This window comes from Lissotriton vulgaris, chromosome 6, assembly GCF_964263255.1.
Source record: "Lissotriton vulgaris chromosome 6, aLisVul1.2, whole genome shotgun sequence".
Taxonomy (NCBI): Eukaryota; Metazoa; Chordata; class Amphibia; order Caudata; family Salamandridae; genus Lissotriton; species Lissotriton vulgaris.
In genome coordinates this window covers 1040205488-1040219955 of record NC_141694.1, presented here as the reverse complement: position 1 = coordinate 1040219955, position 14468 = coordinate 1040205488, and positions in this window count along the sequence as shown.

The window sequence follows — 14468 nt, the reverse complement described above, 5'->3', positions numbered from 1 at the left end:
GGAATGGTCTCCTGTTCTGGAGCAACCAAACCAGGTATCTAGGAACACCAGGTTTAAATACATGCAGTTCAATTACTTTCACACCACATATCTCACACCCCATAGGCTGAAAATCATAGCCTGGTCTGATTACAAACAATGCATAACATGTGCAATGAATGAGGTGAATGTTATGCTTATGAAGTGAACCTGTCTGACGATAAAAGCTTTTTGTATATGTAAAGTAACAACCTAGGCAATCAACAGTTTGAAATGTATCCTTAATAGGAAATAATAAACAGGTAACTACGGCTGGCTAAAAAGACATAACATTTTATTTATTTACTTAAAACAGAAGACATTTCAGTGAATATGACACAAGGTTAAAAATAATACAGTATCGTTTTACAGGTGAAACCAAGTTTTTTTAAAAAAATACAAAAAACAATAAATTCATAAATTCAATAAGACGAGTGGCGAAGTTATTTGACTCTACGCGCGTTTCGGCGGCCAGCGCCTTCTTCCTGGAGTAGCCACGTGATATTCCTAAATACAAATCCCTTTTCACAGAGTAGTCGAATGCAGTATAGATGTCTGCTTCTTTTTAATAGTTATTTGTTAAAGTAAAATTTTCCCGCGTTTGCAGCCGCCTATTCGAATCATCTCGCCACCGGACATATCGAGCCCTGCTGACCATCATCAGACAGGGAGATCTTTTAACCTTCATCATCTAATCCAGCACGTCTATACTAACTTATTGAAGCCTCAGAAATAGAGGAATTCGCCGTTATAGGCAAGGAAGTTATCACCATAAATATAAAATCCTGCTGATTGATCACGAAGCCAAAAAATGAAGATCAATTTGAACTTTTAACAACAATACTTTAACAAATAGACATATTCTAGAAAAAGTCGCATACCAAGAATCTGTGTGAAAATAGCAAAGTTGGAAACTCCACAGACCTGGAAATTGTACTAAGGGCTCCGGTGGCAGATGCTTAATACCCCCTGTCATCCCTATCTAGGCGAATCTTGACAGCGAATAACTATTAAAAAGAAGCAGACATCTATACTGCATTCGACTACTCTGTGAAAAGGGATTTGTATTTAGGAATATCACGTGGCTACTCCAGGAAGAAGGCGCTGGCCGCCGAAACGCGCGTAGAGTCAAATAACTTCGCCACTCGTCTTATTGAATTTATGAATTTATTGTTTTTTGTATTTTTTTAAAAAAACTTGGTTTCACCTGTAAAACGATACTGTATTATTTTTAACCTTGTGTCATATTCACTGAAATGTCTTCTGTTTTAAGTAAATAAATAAAATGTTATGTCTTTTTAGCCAGCCGTAGTTACCTGTTTATTATTTCCTATTAAGGATACATTTCAAACTGTTGATTGCCTAGGTTGTTACTTTACATATATACTATTTTCCCTGACCTAGGAATCAGATGATTCAAATTCTCAGGGGGTCCTTGATAAATATACAGGATAAAAGCTTTTTGGCCACCAGCAACTGCTGAACTATAGAGGATAGTGGACAGAACAGACTTAAATTACATGGAGACAAGATGCGAAGATGGTGGGCTCCAGTTCTTGGACCTGCCCTTGGCACGTACTAAGTGTACCATAGAGATGCATTTGAAACCTATGGAGGTTCCATGCTGGTGTAGACGGAAGTCAAGATTGGGCAAGTGTAGAGTGTGAAGTGTGAACCTGCATAATGAGGAATAAAGGGATCTGTACAAAAATAATTTGTGGCCTCATTCCCTGAGGCTCTTCAATATTAATGGCCTACATGGTTGTCAAGAAAGAGGGGCAAGGGCTATTACTTGTAAATATACATATGTTGAGGCTATCCTTAGTAATCTGGGGGCAACAATGTGCTTGTTCTGTAAATAACTAATTTTGCTATATGTTTCCATTCATTTATTTACTGCACATGTTTCTTTCTTCCACTGAGAATGCACAAATTATCTCAGCAACTCTTACCACAGGTCGCATCATGCCCTCAACTTGCAAACAAAAGGGACTGCAGTAATGTGCTGCAAGCAATACCATATAGGAACTAGGAGGAACTAAGGGCCTTACTTACAAGAGTGTCATGTAGCTCCTATAGAAAATATACAGGATCTGCGCATTTAGACAACATACTCTGTAGGATTGGTGTCAGATTGGATCCGGACACCCCTACCAGGTATGTTGGCTTCTTGTACCAGCTATCTCACAGTGCCACTAGAATCTCCTTTTACCAAGCAGAGAATAATTTTGGCAACCATCAAACATGACAACCCTGTTCCCTCAGGACCATGGAAGCAATATACTACCTTTCGCTCAGTCACTCATGCTTACTTAGTCTGTCTAAGAGAGTTACACAGAATAAACAGTCTGGGCGGTTTTAATATGTATTTATTGAACAGTCTTTACTCTGGTGTATGATAGATGAGCTGCAACAACCATTAGAGAGTATAAGATATAAATGATTAGCAGTACTACAAAGGTAAATGGATGGTATACCACTACAATCCTACAATAAACATGAATACATTCGAGTATGTAAAACACATGATAAAAAGACGCATACTCCTATGATGCTTCCCTAACTAGATGTACCTGAAAGTACCTAGGATTTAGTCAACCCCATTAACTGATGTGAGAGTCTGTGGATACCCTAGTATCAGGTGTTTCCACTGTGTTATAATCATTCAAGTAGGCTGTCACCAGAAATTCCATCAGGTTCTGGCGAGCTATTGTTGCCTCTGCCACACTGTCTAGCATTGTCAGGGCCCATTCCCTGTTCAATAGTTGAGTCCTCAGAATTCTGGGCATGTCTGATCTTTAGACCTGCAACCTTCTTCTTTTTGAACTGTGGTTTTTGTTTTGGTTTATCTTCTTTTTTGGAAGTATATTCTTGAGAATGTTGCTTGTCTCTAGACTTTGTACACTCTTCTTATCTTTCTGATCGTCCTTCTCTCTCTGAGTTTTTCGTTGAACCCTGAAAGAAACAAGAGGAACGTGTACCAGTATCCTCATACCTATCAGGTTTCCTAATATTGTCCCTATTCCTAAAGTTATACCTCCTTTCGGAGGGCTCCTGTGGAGGAGATCTACCGCTAGATTGAGATCTGTTTTCTTTAACGTTTTTTGTTGTTATTGTCCCACTTCTTTTTCGATGAAGCAGGTGTCTGCTTGAAGGTCTCCTTCTCGGGGCTACCCATCAATTGTGGTTTTAATTCTTTCCCACCCAAACTGTCCCTGCCTAATTCTGCATATACAGTTTCAATTATTTTCAGTCGTTTGTGCTCCTGTTGTAAAGGACTGAACTCTCTTAGGCGTTGTCGGATAGCCACTGATGCTGCCTTCACTTTAATATTAGTTACTATTATGGCTGATACCTGGGCATAATTACCTAGGAATTCATCCCTAAGTTCAGAGCAGGCTCTGCTCTGTACTCATTTTGTATTTCTCCTAATACATCTGGTATTACTGCTAATAACGGGATAGGATGAGTTCTGGTATATATGGCAGCGAACACTGTACCCCGCAAGGTACAATCCTCTATCTGTGGTGTTATCCCCACGGGCAAGCAGATTGTCAGCATTTTATGTTTTTCATAAGAGATAGTATTTGGGAATACTGCTTTTAGCTGTGTTATTTTATGAGCTTGAATGTGATTTTTTGGCAGTCAAAGAGATTGGACAAGAATATTAGGTATGCAAAATATTGCAGTGAGAATCTGGAAGCAAAGGGGAAGAAAATTAAGGAGGTGGAAAAAAAGGGTGTCAGAATGATTCTTTCAGGATGGATTCAGTTTAAATACTGTTACCGGTGTTGGTGTAGTGAAAAGGGGAGTTGGTTTTGAAAGGTGGTGGTCAGCTGGCACAAACAGGAGATTTTGGTCCGCAAGGCAGAGGCCTGGAGATGGCAGCTGACTGAAATGTAGGGATTGACGTGATGCCAGTCCCAGGGCCACCCCAAGAAGTGCATATGATGGCAGAACCACCAGTGGTTCAAAGGTTGATGGCTGAATATCGTGCAAAGAAATGGGAATGTCTTGGGTGCAGAACCATTGTACATACAACTCACAGAGAGAATGGCAGGGCTCCCAAGAGAATGATGTACCTGCAAAGCACAGAGCTCAGTTGTGCCACAACGGGGCCTTCAGGTGCAATAGAGAGGGCACACCCAATGACAGGTGCACATCATTCCAGGCCTCCGCTGTTGACAAACAAACTGGATTAGAAGGCATTCCACCAAGGGTGTAGTTCAGGTAGGGTGGCGGGGGGACAGAACACCAAACAAGTGACACTCCAGACTTGTTCAGACAGGAGTGTTCCACGGCAAGCCCAAATGTGCTGCCACCTGGGAAAGCTGGAATGCTTACAGCCGCTCCAGAAGTAAATGCAGATGTCTGCATAGATGAAGGCAAGTAGTGTCATCAGGATAAGAAGAGGCGAGATCCCAAACAAATAATTGAAGCATAGGGAGACAGTCATGTTAACACTCTGCACCCTACTCCAGAGGAAGAGATTTATGAGGGACCACTTCTGTAGATCCCGTTACAAGTGGTCAAGCAGCGGGATCAAATTATCTTCTCTCATACGGGTGAGACCTCTGTTGACCTTACCGCCCAGATAAGAGGCCAAACAAAACCCAGCGGATGGGGTAGTCACTGACGCTGGCCATGGTTGTCAAGCGGAACATGGGAAGGGCCTCGCTCTTAAACCAGTTGATTTTCTACCCCAACAGTTGAGAGAAATCATCAATGAGTGACATTGCAGCGTATATCAGTGACTGTGACATGATTGAAGAAGCAAGATGTTTTCAGCATACAGAAGGGTCATGACATCACCCACAGTGGTGGAGATATCATCCACTTCTGGTGAGCACCGTACTGCATCAGCCACAGGCTCCAGGGCAAGAAGAAACAAACGAGGGGAAAGAGGACAGCCCTACCAGTTCCCATGCACCACCGGAAAGGAGTCTGACAGTAGCCTATAACAAGATACTGTGGCTTCCGGGATGTCATAGAGGAAACACACCTTCTGGATAACGTCCTCACCCAGACCCATATGTGACATTAAGTGGAAAATATAGCACCAGTCAACTCGGTCAAATGCCTTATCTGTATCCAAGGAGAGTGGCAGAAACTCAGTGTTTATCCTTAGTTTCTCAAAACAAATGAGACAAAAGGCAGAGATTGTCGCAGGAGCTGAGGCCTGCAACAAAGCCCACCTGGGACTCATGAACCAGGAGGGGTATGACCTTACTTAAATGAACAGCTAGAACCTTGGCCAACACCTTCATGTCTTCATTAAGGAGCAAGATCGGGTGGTAACTTGCGCATCAGAGTAGGTGTTTACCTGCCTTAGGAAGTAGGTAAACAGTGGCCTTATTGGAAATAGTGCCCAGCATGCCTGCCTCCTCAGCCTCCAGGAAAACCTTCATCAGATGGGGGACAAAAAGGTCCTTCTCCACTTTGTAAAACTCCCCAGGGAACCTTTCCCCCGGTATATTTGCAAGTACAGAGGGCCACTATAACTTCGGCCATCTCTTCCTCAGTGATGGCCCCTGACAAGGTCTCCTGGCAAGTGCAAGGGGGGCAGAAAGGAATCCATCTGATCCAGAGTAGTGCCTTGATCTGCTGAATAAAGGGAGGCATAGTAGGAAGAGAAAATGGCGGAGATGGTGCTAGGGTGAATGAGGAGGGCACCAGTAGGATCACGGGATTTCTACTGGTTCCTGCTGGGTGGACAAATCGGGCCTACCTTCTCAAAGTTGTCATGGCGATGTCACCTCAGCATGAATAAGGCCTTCTCCGCAACCATCGATATATAGGAATTTAGCTGTGTTTAGGCAAGTTCCAGTAGTCGAAAGAGAGACAGGGTAGTTGATGCTGTGCACTGAGTCCTAGGGACGTATACTTCCAGCTGCCAATAGCATCTTGCTAAAGATCACCATGCCCGCATTGACTGAAAAGTAGGATGGAATATGATAGCTCAGTTTAGTCTTCCCCTTAGGCTGCCGGTAGGAGAAGGGCTACATGCGACAGGGGCGGGGGGTGAATCATGGCCCACAACCAGCTCTAGCAGCACCGGACTATCGTTTGACAGTCCCGCTGCCAGAATGGTGCAGGAGGTAATGCTGAGGAAAGAGCTGACTATGCCTAGTCTCATGTGGGCAAGAAAGAAACATATAATCCTGGTCTCCTGGGTTGAGCAAGCAACACAAATCCACCAGAGCATGGTTGGACAACAGGTTCCTGAGGAGAGCCCTGTCCCAACTATTGTGCATATCAATCCAGCCCATCAGATCAAGAGAGCGGCCTGGTGCCAACTTCAAGCCACCACCCAACAGCATCGCTGTCCTGCTGGAGAAGGGCAGGAAGCAGGCTGGGCAAGGAAATCAGATTTGCCAGTGATGGGAGCATAGACCACCCCAATCACCACGTGTATCTAGAACTAGCAACTTCCCAGTACCCACAATGTCCAACATCCACTCAGGTCCAATGTCCCACATCCACTCAGGTCCACAGCACTGAGCAAAGCAAGTGTTACTAATGGAGTTTCTGTTGGCTCATATATACACTCTGGCCAGGCACAACCCACCACTCTAGTCAAGGTGAGCTAGATACACAAAGAAGATAACTTGTGAAGTAGACAGATGCAGGCAGGGTTATCAACAGAGACAATGTGTATAGTATTTGTACAACACACCCACCAAATAACACAATAAATACACCACAACAAGACTCCACACTGGTTTAGAAATATAGCTTTGTATATTCTAATTGAAATGATACCAAAATGATAAAAATCAGATATGTAGTTTTCAGTTATGCACATTTTAAAGATGTTACATTAAATGGAAGTTGCCCTCCTATTGAAACAAATTGCATTCAATTTAAAGATGTCACATTAAATGCAAGCTTTGCAGGTTTTCTAGCAACCCCCACGCTGCGAGCACTATGGTCAGTGGCATTACAGAGGTGTGCTATTTCCTTGCCATGTGTGGGGCAAAGAGTGCCCAAAGCAGCACTCGGTGCGTGTTCTTAAGCAGGTCTCTCATGACCGGAGGAACTCAATCAAGATGGGCCACCCATTAGCACGCAGTTTTGTGGCTAAGAACTCGGGGATCCAATCTTCACCACACAGTACCTTAGGTGGGCCTTGCTGGACTGTGTTCGTTCAAAGGGAGGCAGTCTCCAAGCCTTCACTTCTGCATCTCTTCCCAGGCTCCCACCTCCAGGAGCCTAGAAAGAGTCACAAAAGTGGCGATCTTTTCTCTCCACCAGGCTCCACAGATCAGGGCTATAGTGGTAGGTCAGCACAGCCTCCGGGTACCTCTAAGGTGGTAGGGGCAGAGATGATGCTGTCGCAGTACCACATTTGGCCCAGGCAACCCATCTACAATGGGTGCAGCAGTTTCTTCCCACACACAACCACAGCAGCACTCTCGTGCATGGCTCCACACCAGCACTGATATGATGGGGCAAAGGAAATCCTCAGCATATGTCTGTAGTGTATCTAAACATTTATCTGCACATTGTATGCACTCGAGAGTCACGGTTGTGGACTACGTTGATGATGGAGCTGTCCTTACGAGCTTGTGGATTGGTAGACAGAAATGAAGAACAAATTTTAACACAGAATACAAATATTTTACACATTGTGGGTTGGAATTATCACCACATAAGAAAGGAATATACCAAAGATTGTAAAGCCTTGAGAAAGTTGTGGGACAATTTCCCAGTGTATGCGACGAAACACGTGTCGGCTGAAGAAAAACTATAACAATAAAGAAAGAAAAACAAGAAACTCAAAATACTGTGTTAATATTTATGCATACAATTTGCAGATAAATGTTTAGATACACTACAGATATGTGCTGAGAATTTCCTTTATGTATTCAGTGGCCTCAGCCACTATTGTGGGAGAGGTTAGTGGTTCTCCTAACCTTACAGCACCGTCCAGAATTCAGGATATATTGAAAATAATATATGTGCAATTTTTACCACTCAATACCACTGTCGGTTCAAAGGTCTAAAATGAAGGGGGGCCGGGGGCTTCAGCAAGTTGCCAAGCACCGCAGTGGGCCTCCCCAGGTAGACCGCTTATCTCAGGAAGCAGGGAGGGCTTATTTTGCAGGCCTGGGGTAAATCATAATTTGTGCAGAGACAGGACTCTACTATTCAAGTGAAGTGTTACCTTATCTCGTCCCTCCTGCCCAGGATGACCCATTAGTATGGAAATTAATGCAGAGTCAGTTGAGTGTCCTGTATTGTGGTTGTCTGGAGGAAATGCACAAATGTAGCCGTCACTCAGCCCAGCCTAGATGTGTATTGGAGAAAGGCTGTCAGGCACCCAAAGCAGTAAGTGCAGGGAAATGCCCACTTTCTAAAAGTGGCCTTTCTAAAATATAAATCTTAAACCCAACCTCACCAGTAAGTAGGATTTATCAATACCATTTCAAACAGATGAAACCCCCAAAAGCTACTATGCTTTGATCAAGTATTACAGCCTGAAAGATTATTAAGGAATTTCCGATGTCACTCTATGAGAGGGATAGGCCTCACAGTATAGAACAAAAAAAAAGGTGTTTGTCACTACCAGAACATGCAAAATGTAAAGGTGCATGTTCTACCTTTTAAGTACATAACACCCTGCTCTTAGGCTACCTAGGCCTAACAGGGGTGACTTATATATAATAAATGAGGAGTTTAAGGCCTAGCAATTACGTTTTAAATGGCAAGTCGAAGTGGCAGTAAACTGCACACACAGGTACTGCAAAAGCGGGCCTAGGACAGGTTTGAAAGGCTACTTCTGTCGGTGGCATTATCATTGCTGTAAGCCTACTAGTAGCATTTAGCTTGCAGGCCCTGGGTACATGGGGTACCACTTTACAATGGACTTACAAGTAAATTAAATAGATCTATTGGGTATAAACCCATAACAAGCATGTTTAGGAAAGAAGCACATGCACTTTAGCACTGGCTAGCAGTGGTAAAATGCACAGAGTCCTAAGTCCAGCAAAAACAGGGTCAGAAAAAAAAGAAGAGGAGGATGCAAAAGTTTTCGAGTAACTGCAGAATGAGCCATTTTCAACAGCAAGGATTTATGTATAAGGATGGACACTCAACACTTCGTAGAGCTAGTCTGCGGTGGAGAGGCAGCTCTAGGATCCACCAACAACCTACTACTACTAATGACTTTTGCCACCTACTCCTATTTAAGCTTGATGGACTCAAGTTCTCCTGCAGGAGGGCTATGTACACAGTCTTGGCATGGAGATAGAATATTTTTCCCCTTGATGAAGTGGGACAGGCCGTAAATGCTGGCAGGGAGCATAGTGCTGGGATAGAAAAGAAGATCCCCCTGACACGGACCAAAAGGTAGCTCCTTGGCAGGCAAGCCTGGGAGCCGGACAGGCGGAAAAGGGATGGGGGCACCGAAGGGGGCAACCAGGGGGAGAACAAAGCAAAACAGAACAGGGCCAGAGCCCAAGCGGGAACATTACTTCGGATCTGGGATCTGGACTGTGCCGGCAGCACATGCTGCGCAGCCCTACCTACAATGACAGAGAAAAGATAGGGAAAAAGCAGCACAAAAGGTGAAAACCCTGAAGGGGAAGTTGAGAGAGAGAGAGAGGAACTCTGTTTATTTAGACCATAGTCTTTAAACAATGAGATTGGATAAAACATGCTGCACATCAATATCAAAAAAACGTACAGAATTTATAAAACCAGGCTATTATACTCTATGCCGCTTCCTATGTGTTAAACACATTTAAAAAAAAGACATTCTATGGGTAGTACATGGATAAAATCGTTAACATTTTTAAACGTGCTTTACATAATAAAACTGGAGGTTATTACATTTAAAAACGAGGCACTTTCTATATGTTTCTCATTACAGAATTATCTGTTATCTTATGGGTTTGCAGTCCCTCATATATTTACTTTTACTAATTTCTGGCAATGAATACACATAGGTTCCTCAATTTGCTTTCTTTTGCTGTTCCTGAGCTAAGCAGTTCACCCCTTTCAGATAGTACCCAAGTGCAATTGCTATATCCAGATTTTTCATTCCTAACAGTAAGTTTGTTGCTTGTACACGTTGTTTTATGCCATATTTTATAAATAAAGGTCGTAAATATCGTTTTCTTACTTCTATACATGTCAAGCAGTCAAGTAGTATGTGCAACATTTCACACTTGACCCCAGGCCACATTTACATGTGTCATCTGGATATAACATTTCTGCCTTAACTCTCCCCTTCATTAACCAAGGAATGGTACCAATTCGGATTTTCAGTATCTCCCACCTAAATCCGTAGTTTGGCAGGGTTTCTAAGTACCGATACCCCGTCTCATTTTCCCAAAATTCTATCATATTTAGGACTGATTTTTTATGTTTTAGGTATCCTATATCCTGCCTTCTAGAGTCCTCCCTTCCTTGTGCTCTAAGTGCACTCATCGTGAACTCTACATCTAGAGAATATTGGTTTACTCCTACTTTTAGATTCCCATTTATTTCCTTTATTTTCCTTTTTGCCTCTAATGCCCACCTTAGGTTACTCTGGCGGATTTCCTCGCTACACCAATGTGAGACCTTTTCCCCTTCCCCCCGGGATTGGCGTCTCCAGAATTCTACCACAGCCATTTTCGCCTGAGTATTCCATCCAATCATATCTGTTTCCAGTCTGATTGCCTGTATCATTGATGACTTTGGTAGTGACAGTAACATTTTTAGCGCTTTGCCTTTCTCCCGGTCCCATCCTCCCTTACCGCTTGGAAGGAGCACCTCTGCACCATACAGTACTTGGGGCGGTGTCATGGCTTTGTATGCTTTTAGCATCAGTTTATGTGACATATCCCCATTGTTTTTATTGAATTTTTTCAGGCCACAAATGGAGGAAGATGATTTTGCGTTTTGGTGTTCCAAGTGTATGTCCCATTTTAAAGAGGATTCAAACCAAAGACCAAGGTATTTATATTCTTTTACTGTTTCTAATTTTATTTTATCTAGGTACCAGCTAAAACTCTTGGTCCCTTTTCCAAAGCGCATGATCTTTGTTTTTTCCATATTTACTAACAGCATTTTATCTTTACAATAATCAAGGAATGCGTTTAGTTTTCTTTGAAGCCCGAGCTCTGTCAGGTCAGTGATCACAAGGTCATCTGCATACAGCAGGAATGAGACCTTTCTGTTATTCATTCTCGGGCTTGCGCTTCTTTCCACTTCTAGGGCTGCTGGCAGGTCCGCTAGAAATATTGAAAAGAGAAGCGGAGCTAAGACGCTGCCCTGTCTCAGCCCATTCCCTATTTCAATTTTCTTTGTCAGTGCCCCTTGTGTATCTTTAATGACTTGGGCCCAATTCCCTCTATGCAATTCTTTCAGGATATCAAGTAAGCATGCCGGGATTTCATATTTGATCAGGCACTTCCATAGTTTCCCCCGATCCACCGAATCAAAGGCTGCCCGGAAGTCGACAAAACAACAAAACAGGTTCCACTTTTGTTCTATCGACTTCTGGGCAAGGGCCCACAGAGCGTAGCAGTGATCCACAGTGGAGTGCCCTTCTTTAAAACCCCCTGTTCTACTGGGATAATTGAGTTCTCTTCTACCCAGTCCTTTACTTTGCCCAGCACTATTTTCACGAATATCTTCTCCCCAATGTCCAATAGATTAATTAATCTATCATTTTTTGGGTTGTTCATCTCCCCTTTCTTATGGATGGGCCTTATTATAGCTCCCTTCCAGTTATCGGGGAGTTTACCAGTGTCTAGAATGACTTCAAACTTATTTGCATAAAATTCCGCCCACCAATCTACATGGGTTTTAATAATCTGAGCCGGGAGGTTATCTGGGCCTGCCGCTCTTGTGAGGTTCAAACCCATTATCGTCTTTTTAACCTCTTGGACAGAAAAAACGGGTTTTATACCTGCTACCAGACCGCTCCAGTCTGTGTACAGATTTTCTTCTCGGTCTTTCCCTGGGCTATACAAATCTTGTAGATACTCCTCCCATGCTGCCTCTTCTACTATGCAATTCATTTTCCCTGGTTGGCGATCTGCTGCTGAGTGGACTAACTGCCAGAAATGGTGTAAGTTCTTGGTTTCAATTGCCTCAAGTAGTTTTAGCCAGCATTCCTCTTTAAATTCCCTTTTTGCCCTTCTGATAAGCATGTTATATTCGCTTTTTAGGCCCACTAGGATGTTTACGGTATCTTGGTCTCTCTTTAGCTGATAGCGGAGGGTCATTCTCCTAACTTCCCTTTTTTTCTCCTGATATTCCCTTGTAAACCATCCCGTGGGTTTCTCTGTTTTCAAACCTTGCAGTTTGTTTTTATTTTTGCCTCTAGTTATATTATTTAGTCCTTTACTAAGAGTTTGGACCACCTCCTCAATTTTTCCTATGTACCATTCAAGGTTTCGAACCCTTGCTGTCTTCAGGTCTAGGTTCTGTTGTAGTTTTATTAATCTGGCGACATATTCTTCCGTGAGCCTATTTGTGCTGCATCTGGGATAGTCCACCTCTTGCACTATTACCTTATGGCCAGATTCAAAGTGCACATTTGAGATCTCCAAGGCTACCACGTTATGGTCACTTCCTTCTCTATTCACAATCCTGAATCCCGAAATGAATCTAAAATGCCAAGGTGTGGTAAAGGCATAATCTATGGGGCAGATTTGTGACCCTGGTTTAAATCATTTTTTGGCAGGGCAGTCTAACTGGCATCTTCCATTTAAACAGAACAGGTTTTTAGTTCCCAGGAGGTTTCCCAACTGCCTGGCTCTAGCAACAGATATACATTCAGGGAAAGTTGCATGTGGTATTTCATAGGCCTCCAATACATCTAGAAACCGACGATCTACATTCTCAGGGTGTAGTTTATGATTAAAATCGCCCACCAGAATAAACGTATCACTGCAGTATTTTTCACAAAGGTAATCCATATCCTCCTTAAAGAGAACCATTTCCACTGCATATTGCTTTATGGTGGCCCATTGCATGTACACATTTATCATTAAAATCGTATCCATTTTTATACACCCTGATAGCAGTACTCTACATACCAACAACCATTTACATTTCACATTTATTTCAGTTACTTTCTTCATGATCTTAGTCGATACCAGGGTCATGATTCCACCAGCAGATCGCCCGAATCTACATTTCTTTTCAGGTCGATTTAGCTGGTAGAAACCATCAAAAATCGGGGTCTTGCCACATACCCAAGTCTCCTGTATGCACATTGTTGTTGTAATACTTTATTCGATAGATTTATCATAAAAGTAGGTACATATCTTATCTATTACAACAATGGAATACATGGAATAAAATACAACCGATAAAACCGTTAAAAAGCTTATTTACAATAAAAAGAACAAAGTAATTTAAAGTGCATCAGTGGATATAAACCATTCAATTTCATCAACATGACCACAATCATCTAAGCAAATTTGTTTTTTAAAATAGTGGTACGAATTAGCCAAGCCCTACCCAAGAACTTTGCAACCCCACAGATCATGGAAAGGGACGATGTGTCGGATGTAAGGATACGTAGGGCTGTCTTGTATTGTCTTACTCCGAGTTCTTTGCAGACTGGTGTTAGCCATTTTCTGCTAACATCCCTATATGCATTACATGCAAACAAAAAATGTGGTAGGGACTCCCTAGGGCAAGAACAGCCCAGACAGGTGGATAGCTCTACCCCGGGCCTCTTCCATGTCTCTGTAAAATCGTTTAATGGGAGAGTCCCGTATCTCATTTTTAAAAAGAGAGATCTATCTTTTGGTACTTGTATTAAGTCCAAGAAAGGTTCCAGCTTCCTGATGGGCTTATGCTCTAGAAATGTATTTGTTAGGGCCCCCCACTTAGTGCTACGTAAGTCCTCTGTCTGAACCCACTCCCAATATATTTGCTTCATACTGCCTTTGGGGGGGGTGTTTGGACCAACCAAGCATCTTCCAGATCCAGGTCTATGAGCAGCTTCCTTATATTGTTCAACCACTTGATTTTCTTAGAGGTATTCAATTTGATTAGTTCGTCCAATACTAAAGCATAGTTTGCCAATTCGGGTGTCCTCCTTAGGCGCACCCAAAATAGTAATGGACGGAGGCGAGCTATGTCCCTTATTGAACGTTTTCCTAGATCATGAAAGAGGGGTTTTAAGGGTGTTGACAGGGGAAGGGACACCAAATCTCTCATGAACTTATTTTCTGCTTTGGTCAGTTCCGTGGTGTTTTCAAACCCCCATATTTCTGAACCATACATATCGGAAGCCAATGCTTTCCCTTCGTAAACCGCATCAGCAGGGGCTATAGGTTTGCTGATTGAGATTTGTTGGTTTCTCAATATAGCCCCAGATGCTCTTTTAAGATTTAGAAGCATTTTGGTCACATGAGAGTCCCACTTCACTCTGTTATTCACCCTGATGCCTAGATAATCAAACGCCTCCACTACCTCTAATGGAGATCCGTCTAGTG